Here is a 12,215-nt window from a genome sequence, read left to right on the forward strand (position 1 = left end):
GAAGGGATGCTTCGAACCAAAGTTGTATGGCGAGGTTTCTCTATTTTTACATTAAAAAAGTTAAGCAACTAAATAACATTTCTACTTTTTTTTTTATAATTTGTGTAATACCCCATGTTCGTATGAGGATGCCACGTAATTTTGATAACAATTTCAGGTACCAAATCAACTGCAAGGAATGTCTCGGAGTGAAATTGTCTAAGGAAAAGTATATAGTCTCGATGAGCATATCGAGTTAGGATTTATGGAGTCGAAAGAAATCGGATCAGGAATAATTTTCGGTACAGATAAAATACAGCTGCTATTTAGACTGTAAAACCGAATCATCGTAGGAGGCTCCCGAAAAATCAACGAAATCTTAGGGGGGCCTTGGTTTTGCGTAACGAACAACCCTTCAGTGGTTTCAGGAGGAAACAACAGCCCGGTAAGGACACTGGGGCGAATCGTCCTTTTTGACTAAGTTTTGAATTATTAATTTTGAGTTTTCGGTATTGTAATGCAAATTAAATTGGGATTTAAGGCCGTAGTTGCAATTAGGGAATTGTATTAGTGTAATAGGGATAAAATTTGAAGTTTAATATATAATTTTGTAAATTAATTATGCAATTTTTATACATTAAAATAGTATATAATTATGTACATATATGCATATGCGTAGCAGGCTCCCTGCAAATCCACCCATGCCTTGTAAATCAGCCATTTGCATCCGCGATTTGCGCAAATCAGCCACGCGTCTGCAATCGAAGCTCACCTCTGCAAAAGTTTAGAAGATCTTGCACGCCAAGTTGAGTAATGCCCAAGCCACATTTGCCTATAAATGGGCAGTAATCTTGGCCGAATGGAAGCAGGGATCCAAGAGGTAGGAAGAGAGAGATCGGGAGGGAAGGAAGAAGAGAAGGGATGCATTCGGCCGAGGGAAAGGCATAGGAAGCTCGAGCTCGAGCTTGCGAGAGAGAGAGAGAGAGAGAGAGAGAGAGATCGGGTGAGAGAGTAAGTGGCCGAGGAATGGCCATTTCCAGCAGCCATGGCCGAGAAGCAAAGCTTCGATGCTCGGCCATGGTGGTCAAGGAAGGAGAAGCAGCAGCGGGAAGGCGCAACGGAGGATGGCGGCAAGGTCCGGGCGGCTTGCGGCGGTGCAAGGAAGCAACAGAAGTGACCGTTGCAGCAGCGAACGGCCATGGTAGCAAGCTCAGCGCAGCCATGGCCGACGCGCAGTGAGCAGAGCCGCGAGCAGCGACTGGGCGCGGCGCCGGCATGCTGCGCGAGCAGCTTTCAGCAATGTCAATGAGGCCAACGGGAGCCGGCGAGGGCGGTGATAGGCCGGCAGCAAGGCAGTTCGGCGGCTGGCTGAAGCTGGCCGTGCGCCCATGGCGGAAGGAAAAGAACCAGGGAAGGGAGGAAGAAGAAGAAGAAGAAGAAGAAGAGGAAGAAGAAGAAGAAGAGAAGGAAGAAGAAGAAGAAGAAGAAGAAGAAAGGAGAAAAAAATATATAGAAGAGGGAGCAGTGCGCGGGAGCAGGGGAGCGAGAGGTTGAAGAAGAAGGAAGGAAGAAATAAAAGAAAAAAAGGAAAAGAGAAAAAGAAAAGAAAAAGAAAAAGAAAGAAAAGGAAGAAAAAGAAAAGAAAATGGGAAAAATGTCGAAAAAAAAAAAGAAAAATCCCAGAAAAATCTCAAAAGATAGGAAATTATATTTCGATAACATCCTAAAGATTTTGGCGAGAAAACGGCTCAGGCACGCTTTTCGAGATCAAGACACACATACCGAGGAAGTCAGAGATGCTAAGTTAAGGTAAGTAAAATTTCCTAGAAATTCCAGAAATTCCAGAATATTATTTTATGAATTTTCGCAGTGAAAGATTCGAGAAAATATTTTTAGAAATATTTAATCTAGATTTGTTGAGGAAAAATAGGAAGAAATAGAGAGAAAATTATAGAAAATGCCAGTAATTATAAAAAAAATAGGTTTTAATGTTTATTTAAATAATTATGGTGATTAGGATACTTCGAGGCTGAAGTTGAAGAGACTCGTGCAAATTTTGAGGTTGGCACGCAAATCGAGGCAAGGCACGAATTTCGAAGTAGCTCGATAAGCTCTAGAAAGTAAGTGGTACTTCCTTGATAATGATTTCATCATATTGACATGCCCTGATATGTATCCATCACGTAGACTGCATACATGATTATGAAATGCATAAATACACGTTGATATCATCGATCACACGTATATGAGGCCGTAGGGGGTACGAACTGGCACCACTGCCTTACCAAGGGTGCACCCATACACCCCGGTTTCGAAAGAGGTGGCCGCTAAAATGGTAGGTAGCATGAGGGGTGCAGTTGACACCTACGATGAAAGACATTGCATACACTCATGACATAGCATTATGTACCCTTACTTAGATGGTTCATCATCTAACTTGGGTTCGCCCCTGGAACATTCAACGTTCCAGTCGGGACTTGCAGAGATGATTCCGAGAATGGTGATATGTAGTGACGTGAGACGTCAAGAAGTGAGTAAATGTATCATGTTATGTTGTAATATGAGTAGTTTAAGAATTATGTACATTGTATTGTCAGACGCTTATGAATTAACTTTGTAATGAATATCATGTCTAGTTATTATCTTATGACCAGGTTCGATTCAGCTTCCGCTTTGTAAATCATATTTATCTCTGGTGTGTAAATTAAACACTAGATAGGCCTTAGGAAATTTCGGGATAATGTAAAGATAAAAAAAAAAAAAAAAAAGACCCAATTTTCCTAAGGTATAACACGCCCGAGAAAGTGGGCTGTTACAGTTGGTATCAGAGCTTAAGAGTATTGGAAGCCCTAAGTGACTCGAATATAGTTGATATCGGAGTTAAATCCTATTTGAAGATTAGGAAATATCAATTTGAGGACTTAAGGGTATCCGGTATTGATGGAAGCAGTTAGTAGGAACCCCAAGTGAAGGCTTAGGGAAAAGAGACAAGGGTTCGTAAGACGAAATCCCTATTTAGGAGATTCAGGGATTGTCGGTTGAAGGCTTAGAGGTTACTGGATTTCAGTGTTGAGTAGTGGAAGTGCATGTCTAGGCAAGTTCTGGCTAAGGAAAGACTTGGTGTGTCCATTTGTGACCCACCTCTCTTTCCTGGGAACTTACCTGGTGTACTATTCACGTATAAACATTATTCCTATTCTCGGTGAAATGTAAAAGCCTCGTGGAAAGCTAATACAATGATCTAGCTATTGAAGTTAGAAGCCGATAATATGATTCGGGTATAAGGTTGACTCGGTAATCATGATTATGGATCTGAGAGATTTAGAGACTATTGATTTGAGGTCATCAGTCAAAATCATTACAAGAAATGATAGGATAACTGTGGTTATCGAATCATGGATGATTAGTCTAATGTGACATGGCCTAGCTAAAGAGTTAGGATCAAATGATAAATATTTTTCGAGGGTCATTTAGTGTCTTGGTAATGAGATGTAAAGATCAGGGATCCAACGGATTAGGTCAAGCAAGAGGCCAAAGATGGTCAAATGATGGCGTATGAGTTGTGACAATTAATCAGTGATTGTAGTGCAACCGATGTGACTCGCAGAAAGGGGATAAGGAACTCTAGCAAGCGTAACGACACTACTGGTTCGGTGTTCGTAGTGACAGATCTAGATCTAGGGACCCACATGCAGATGGTTGAGGAATGGCTTGCGATAAGGTACGGGAAGCCCGTCGATCGAAGCATCATGTCAGACTGCCTGGGAGACGATCAGATGATGAAAATCTAGGACAGCCCAGTAGGGTCTGTACCTTGTATGGAGTCTAAGTCCCAATGGCCTAGGATGCAATGTGTGCCACTAGCTATGATTAATCGAGGTCAGAAACCTAGGGAGTCAACCCGAAATAAAATCGAGTGTCATATTTAAAGAATTGTATCGGGGTTCGCAGTCATCTTGGGAGTAAGTGACACAAAGAACGGTGCGAAGCTCAAGACGTAGAATACCTCGGTATCTAGTATGACAATAGGGTCATGAATGGTCGTGTGCCGGTAGTCAGCTGGATCTAAAGATCGAAATGTGAGAGTCAATGAAATTCTCAGTAAACGAGACTATGACCAGTTCAAGACCTTGGCGATAAATAGTGAGATAGCAACATTGGTTCGAGTAGAGTTCAGGTATCAAAAAAAAAAAAAAAAAAAAAAAAAATGAAAGAGTTTCTTAATAGGTCATATCAACCCTAAAGGAATGATAAGGAGACCTAGTCAATAGAGGTTGTGATTACGGTTTGGTGTGCCGAGTGGGCTTAAGGATTCGAAAGTCTGTAAAAGAAGATTCGCGAATAAGTTATGCCTTGTGCATCAGTATGTGGACCTAAATCGTTATTTGAGCTTTAAAGTATCATTCGGTAAAGAGTTCTTGCAAGTTTAAGATTCAGTTGTTTTTAATTGGAACCAGGTAACGTGATCTAAATAGAGATCTTCAAAGATGAATCGATTTTAGATTTGCAAGGAATTTCCTAAGGGATTGGAGTACCATGGGAGACATAGGTACTTACCCACTCCAGTTAGCGGGATGGTTACGAATAGATGTCTTTGAGAGTTTTGGCATGCTTGAGAGAGACAAGTAATGGCAAATGTGCCAGGGTGTCAGATTACCATATGAAATGTCGCGTTCTTAATAGATCAAAATTTATTGGAAATCTAGAATTTTTGATTATTGAAAAATAAAGGTCTTGTTAGGATAGACGATTAGTCTAAGATAGCCCTGGTGGGCAAATCGAAGATGTGTAGTTGGGCGATGATTAAAATGATGTCAATGAGTAAAAAAAAAAAAAAAAAATCCAGCGAAGATTGAAGTACCGTGGATAACATAAGTACCCACTTGCTCTAGCTGACAATATAGTTATGGATTGTCGTCTCGAAGATTGTGAAAAACTGAGATGTGGTTGAGAGAATCAAGTGATGGCAAATGTACCAGGATAATGGGTCACAGTAGGAAAAGTTGCAGACCTAGATCGATTAGAAACCTGAGATTTTCAATTTTGGAAAAATAAAACCCTCGTATGACTAAATGGTTAGTTTAAGTAGCCTGGTAGGCAAATTGGGGGATGTATAACTAGATAATCATTAAAGTGATGTTAGCAAGTTATGATTACAAGGAGCCTATTAATTTATTGTACAAGCACTTACTGTTAGTGAAAAGTCATAAGAAAAAAAACAAAAAATACCATGAGATATTCTCGGAAGATTTCTCGGAAGATTTAATAGAATTATTTCTTAATGATGAAATTGCCAATAAATAGCTTGAGGTTATTAGACGCTTAGTTATAAGTAGCTTGATTGAGGACGTAAATTATCAATGAAGTGATAATTAAGAGTCGATATCTTTACCTCAAATTTGATAAATTATAAACAATTGCAAGAGGCTAGGATAATTACGATTGATGTGCGGTTGAGGAATGAGGCATTTCGAAAATCGGCAATAGAGTCATGATTAGATGATTTGACCAAGTACAGTCTGCATTAAAGACGCTTTAGTGATTGTGTTTATCGAGGATATATTGGTGTACTCCTCAGATAGGGAAGACGCATGAGAAACATTGAGGATAATGTTAGGGAACGTCGCGATAGGTCAAACTTGCTTGCTAGGTCATGAGCCAATCGAGAAAGAAACGATGAGAGCACGAGGCTCTGTGAAGTCAAGGTCGAGGATTGATAGTTCCAAAAAGTCAGATAACCCAGTAGATTTCGAGAGATGAGCCAAATGTTTTGAGTAGAGGTTGGTTCAAGCAAAGGTCGGTAACTTGAGTATGTAGTTCCGAAAAAGGATCGAGCATGATTAAAGTTAGTTGATATAAAAAGAGTAATTTGAGGATTAAATGATTGATTTGATGATATAAAATGTTATTTGAGGATCACTTCGAAAAATTCGAGGAGTTATTTAAGTTATGGGTATATGGATAAATGGGTATAAGTTTGGCGACCAAGTAACAAGGAACAAGCATGCAAGGATATTAGTATTGCTAGACTTAAAAGACAACGTTAAATTTTGATCAAAGTTTTGGAGATAGATAGAATCTATTAACAAAGATTTCTTGAAGTTACATTACATGATTAGAAGATGATTGTAGTCAATTGTCAGAAACTTGAGGTTATATCAGGTAATGAATTCCTACGAGAATGAGAAAATAACAGTTATAAGAAATTTCGTATAAGGATCAAGCAATGATTAGGTTTGATATGACCTAAACTAAGGCATAACTAGTTTCAAGAATAGGTGATAATGTATAACTGTGATGTTTTTGGATCCAAGGGTTCATGAAAACGTTTGATAACAAAAAAAAATAAAAAAATAAATAAATAAATAAATAAATTCTTGAAGGATCAGTGGATAAAAATTAAGATGTATCGAGATCAGGGACTTTTATACTAAGGTTGGGAGACTATCAAAGCATAATTGATTAGTATAAGAGAATTAATGTCATGAAAAATCGGTAATTAGGAAAGTGTCGTGATAACGAATGGATGACTTAGTGAAAAGTAGATTGAAAATTGATGATATGAGAGTTGTAGGCTCATTATGATGATGTGAGTACCGACTTAGATAGGAGCTCGAGCGGAGATTCTTGGCCCAAGGACCGAGTTATGTGATTATGATTTTTGGAAAATGAAATTCGAAAGGTATGCGTGGTTGCCGAGTGTACTGGTTGATGAGCATGGTTAGCACAAGGGTTTAGATTTTGATATGTGCATTGGCATTCACAAGTTTCGAGTAAGATTTTCTCTAGTTATTTGATCAGTCAAGTGTTGATTTCAATGATGAAATTTTGAGATTTAGAATATGTGGCAAATTTCGAGGACGAAATTTTTGTAAGGAGGGGAGAATGTAATACCCCATGTTCGTATGAGGATGCCACGTAATTTTGATAACAATTTCAGGTACCAAATCAACTGCAAGGAATGTCTTGGAGTGAAATTGTCTAAGGAAAAGTATATAGTCTCGATGAGCATATCGAGTTAGGATTTATGGAGTCGAAAGAAATCGGATCAGGAATAATTTTCGGTACAGATAAAATACAGCTGCTATTTAGACTGTAAAACCGAATCATCGTAGGAGGCTCCCGAAAAATCAACGAAACCTTAGGGGGGCCTTGGTTTTGCGTAACGAACAACCCTTCAGTGGTTTCAGGAGGAAACAACAGCCCGGTAAGGACACTGGGGCGAATCGTCCTTTTTGACTAAGTTTTGAATTATTAATTTAGAGTTTTCGGTATTGTAATGCAAATTAAATTGGGATTTAAGGCCGTAGTTGCAATTAGGGAATTGTATTAGTGTAATAGGGATAAAATTTGAAGTTTAATATATAATTTTGTAAATTAATTATGCAATTTTTATACATTAAAATAGTATATAATTATGTACATATATGCATATGCGTAGCAGGCTCCCTGCAAATCCACCCATGCCTTGTAAATCAGCCATTTGCATCCGCGATTTGCGCAAATCAGCCACGCGTCTGCAATCGAAGCTCACCTCTGCAAAAGTTTAGAAGATCTTGCACGCCAAGTTGAGTAATGCCCAAGCCACATTTGCCTATAAATGGGCAGTAATCTTGGCCGAATGGAAGCAGGGATCCAAGAGGTAGGAAGAGAGAGATCGGGAGGGAAGGAAGAAGAGAAGGGATGCATTCGGCTGAGGGAAAGGCATAGGAAGCTCGAGCTCGAGCTTGCGAGAGAGAGAGAGAGAGAGAGATCGGGTGAGAGAGTAAGTGGCCGAGGAATGGCCATTTCCAGCAGCCATGGCCGAGAAGCAAAGCTTCGATGCTCGGCCATGGTGGTCAAGGAAGGAGAAGCAGCAGCGGGAAGGCGCAACGGAGGATGGCGGCAAGGTCCGGGCGGCTTGCGGCGGTGCAAGGAAGCAACAAAAGTGACCGTTGCAGCAGCGAACGGCCATGGCAGCAAGCTCAGCGCAGCCATGGCCGACGCGCAGTGAGTAGAGCCGCGAGCAGCGACTGGGCGCGGCGCCGGCATGCTGCGCGAGCAGCTTTCAGCAATGTCAATGAGGCCAACGGGAGCCGGCGAGGGCGGTGATAGGCCGGCAGCAAGGCAGTTCGGCGGCTGGCTGAAGCTGGCCGTGCGCCCATGGCGGAAGGAAAAGAACCAGGGAATGGAGGAAGAAGAAGAAGAAGAAGAAGAAGAGGAAGAAGAAGAAGAGAAGGAAGAAGAAGAAGAAGAAGAAGAAGAAGAAAGGAGAAAAAAATATATAGAAGAGGGAGCAGTGCGCGGGAGCAGGGGAGCGAGAGGTTGAAGAAGAAGGAAGGAAGAAATAAGAGAAAAAAAGGAAAAGAGAAAAAGAAAAAGAAAGAAAAGGAAGAAAAAGAAAAGAAAATGGGAAAAATATCGAAAAAAAAAAGAAAAATCCCAGAAAAATCTCAAAAGATAGGAAATTATATTTCGATAACATCCTAAAGATTTTGGCGAGAAAACGGCTCAGGCACGCTTTTCGAGATCAAGGCACACATACCGAGGAAGTCAGAGATGCTAAGTTAAGGTAAGTAAAATTTCCTAGAAATTCCAGAATATTATTTTATGAATTTTCGTAGTGAAAGATTCGAGAAAATATTTTTAGAAATATTTAATCTAGATTTGTTGAGGAAAAATAGGAAGAAATAGAGAGAAAATTATAGAAAATGCCAGTAATTATAAAAAAAATAGGTTTTAATGTTTATTTAAATAATTATGGTGATTAGGATACTTCGAGGCTGAAGTTGAAGAGACTCGTGCAAATTTTGAGGTTGGCACGCAAATCGAGGCAAGGCACGAATTTCGAAGTAGCTCGATAAGCTCTAGAAAGTAAGTGGTACTTCCTTGATAATGATTTCATCATATTGACATGCCCTGATATGTATCCATCACGTAGACTGCATACATGATTATGAAATGCATAAATACACGTTGATATCATCGATCACACGTATATGAGGCCGTAGGGGGTACGAACTGGCACCGCTGCCTTACCAAGGGTGCACCCATACACCCCGGCTTCGAAAGAGGTGGCCGCTAAAATGGTAGGTAGCATGAGGGGTGCAGTTGACACCTACGATGAAAGACATTGCATACACTCATGACATAGCATTATGTACCCTTACTTAGATGGTTCATCATCTAACTTGGGTTCGCCCCTGGAACATTCAACGTTCTAGTCGGGACTTGCAGAGATGATTCCGAGAATGGTGATATGTAGTGACGTGAGACGTCAAGAAATGAGTAAATGTATCATGTTATGTTGTAATATGAGTAGTTTAAGAATTATGTACATTGTATTGTCAGACGCTTATGAATTAACTTTGTAATGAATATCATGTCTAGTTATTATTTTATGAGCAGGTTCGATTCAGCTTCCGCTTTGTAAATCGTATTTATCTCTGGTGTGTAAATTAAACACTAGATAGGCCTTAGGAAATTTCGGGATAATGTAAAGATAAAAAAAAAAAAAAAGACCCAATTTTCCTAAGGTATAACACGCTCGAGAAAGTGGGCTGTTACAATTTGTGTGTTAGACCTCCAATGAAAGTGGAGGCTGGAGTGTCAATAGCAGTCGATCATTAATGTAATTGGATTTTTTTTTTTTGGCCAATCTTGTAAATTTAAATGAGTCGAGCTACTCGGTGTTCAGCTCATTAAAAGTTCGCTTATTAAAGTAAATGAGTTGAGATTGAGTTTAATTTTAAAATTTAATTCGTAAACAATTCAAATTTAAGTTCAATAAAGTACAACTCATAAGTGCTTGAATGAAAAAGAAAATCGACAAATGGACGTAAAGAGAAATATACAACTTCTTATATTAAAACTCTCTGCAATTACAACGACCGTTATGTACAACACTTGGATTCCAAGTGCTCACTTGCTCTTGCACAAGTGCGTAACTCTAGCTTTCTAACTTTTACACTCTTAGACACTCTTAGCTCTTGCACAAGTGCTTAATTCTTTGTTGGATACAAATGAAGGCCTAACCCCTCTTTATACTACCACTTCCTTAGAATGGACGATGGAGATTGACTTGATCTAACGATTTATAATCACCATCTAGAATTCTCTACAACATTACATACAAAATATCTTAGATATCAATGGAGGATTCTAGATTAAACCCTAGAATCATCCCATGAAATTCTCTAGAATGGCCCCAGTCTTGTGCAATTCTCATTATCTTTCTAGAGAGTTTCTTCAATGCATGGCCATGGAGTTTCACAGATCTTGCCAAATCCACTATGTCTTGTAAACTTTTTGAATTTTTCATGAACCTCATGTGCGTTTCTTCGATGTCAGCCTATTTGTGTCTCTAGTCTATGCCTCTTTTGACTTATTGCGATTGCCTCTAGTAGTGTCATGCATAGGGTGTGACATTGGGCTCTCTAGGCTCTGACAAGCTCGAGCTTGGTGACTAACTCAAACTCAAGCTCGATTCATGTTAACTAAGATCAAGTTCAAATTGAGTTTTCGGGTTGAATCGAGCTTGAGCCTAAGCTCAAATTTGCTAAGTTAAGTCTGAACTCAATAAAACTCGATTAGACTTAGTTATATTGTAACCCTAGTTTTGGTTTGTATTTTTTTTTTCACTTTTGATTTAATTATGAGTCTAAGTCTTAGGCTCAATTAATCAATTAATTTCTTGTTGTGTTTATCTTAGACTAAGGACGGACCTAACCGAATGTTATATAAATATCTAGTATTTTATAATATTCAAAAAATTAATACTTTTTACAAGATAAATAATATTTTATATTATACATAAAAACTATATAAAAAAGTATTGTATTGTACATTGGAGGTGAGCTAACAATAATTTTAATTTTAATGTAGATATGTCAGAAAGGATCAAACTCGGCGGGCGTTTGGGTGGTTAACGCGCTTACGGTATGTCGATGGTTCCATCAGAAACGAGGTCTATAAAAACGAAGCAGCAAATGCACAGAAAACCAATCCACAAATTAAAGGATAGAGATAAGAGAGAGAAATAGAGAGACACACACACAGGTGGCTGGCCGACGATGGAGCAGACGAAGAAGACGATGATCGCCTTAACTCTGGTTTTGTTCATAATCTCGTTGTCGCATTCGGAGAACGCCAAAGCTTCCGCTTCTGACTGCTACAGCTCCTGTCAGACCCACTGTAGCGGCGGCCGTCACCGAGGTGGTGTAAATTTCTGTTCAATTATATATTATGTCCGCTTAATATCACTTGTTACAGTCACGATTGAATTGAATGAGAAACAAATAATAGTTACGAGAATATAGAGAGAGGTGCTAATTCACCTAATTCTAATTACTCTCGACTGCAATTTAATTGATGTCCCAATTGTCCTCCGATATATATGTTGTAACTCCAGGACAATATTAACAATCTCGATCCTATTTGCATTCAGTCCCAGTGAAGCCGGCGGCGGCCGCGCCATGCGATCGCATTTGCGCATCACAATGCGGGCTAGGTGAGTTCCCACCATCGCTGTGTCTCTGTCTCTGTGGCTTCATAGTGAGCTTCACATTTATCTCTGTGAACTTGCTGATGCAGATCTTCAAGCTAAGGGCCACCATAAGTGAAGAGGATTCCAGTCTTTGGATTGCATGGAAACTTCAGCAGCAGCAGCTTGGTGTTCTTCCATTTGCAATTGTAGCAACCGCATATATATATATATATATATGTCTACAATAAAAGATAATACCACTGCCGCTCATAGATATTTGTTACTCTAGACAAGATTTATATCGTTGGCTATTTAATAATATAAATAAATATTAAAAATTATTAAAATTTACTTTTCTTATTTTTTGAGATACAAAATTACTAATTAAATTTTTGTATTCAAGTTTAGAAAGTAACACCATTTCTTGTCTCTTTTCTTTTTTTTTTCGTTGTGTTATTGTTTTATATCTTATTATTTATTGTCCAACATTAAAAAATAATCCATAAATTTATAAATTGGCGACATTTTTATCTAAATGAAATAACAAAATAAATAAAATATGAACTCAAATAAAAAATTATCATGAAATAAAATTTTAAAGGGGATGAGAGCTCATTTTTTGGGCTCTTCTTCTTTTAGGGATGGCCTATACCTTGAACGGACCCTAGATAGTACTCATATTAAAAAAGTGATTGAGTGTCAAAGATTCAGATCATTTCTTATTATATGAGGTAAAAAAAAAAAAAAAAGGGAGTATTCAAGGCATAGGTAT

General features: G+C 38.8%; 1 long non-coding RNA gene across 5 annotated transcripts; it reads left to right on the forward strand.

The window, feature by feature from the left end:
* Positions 1 to 369: 369 nt before the first annotated feature.
* On the forward strand, positions 370 to 11,808 carry LOC127801881 (uncharacterized). 5 transcript variants are annotated; one of them, XR_008023219.1, is made up of 5 exons: positions 370 to 1,788; positions 1,997 to 2,099; positions 10,843 to 11,172; positions 11,405 to 11,467; positions 11,551 to 11,808. It is a non-coding gene; the product is annotated as an uncharacterized LOC127801881 (long non-coding RNA). The 5 variants fall into 5 exon arrangements; XR_008023220.1 differs by lacking the exon at positions 1,997 to 2,099 and adding an exon at positions 8,730 to 8,832; XR_008023221.1 differs by lacking the exons at positions 370 to 1,788; positions 1,997 to 2,099 and adding exons at positions 7,437 to 8,530; positions 8,730 to 8,832.
* The last annotated feature ends 407 nt before the right edge of the window (positions 11,809 to 12,215 follow it).

This window comes from Diospyros lotus, chromosome 5 (genome assembly GCF_014633365.1).
Source record: "Diospyros lotus cultivar Yz01 chromosome 5, ASM1463336v1, whole genome shotgun sequence".
Classification (NCBI taxonomy): Eukaryota; Viridiplantae; Streptophyta; class Magnoliopsida; order Ericales; family Ebenaceae; genus Diospyros; species Diospyros lotus.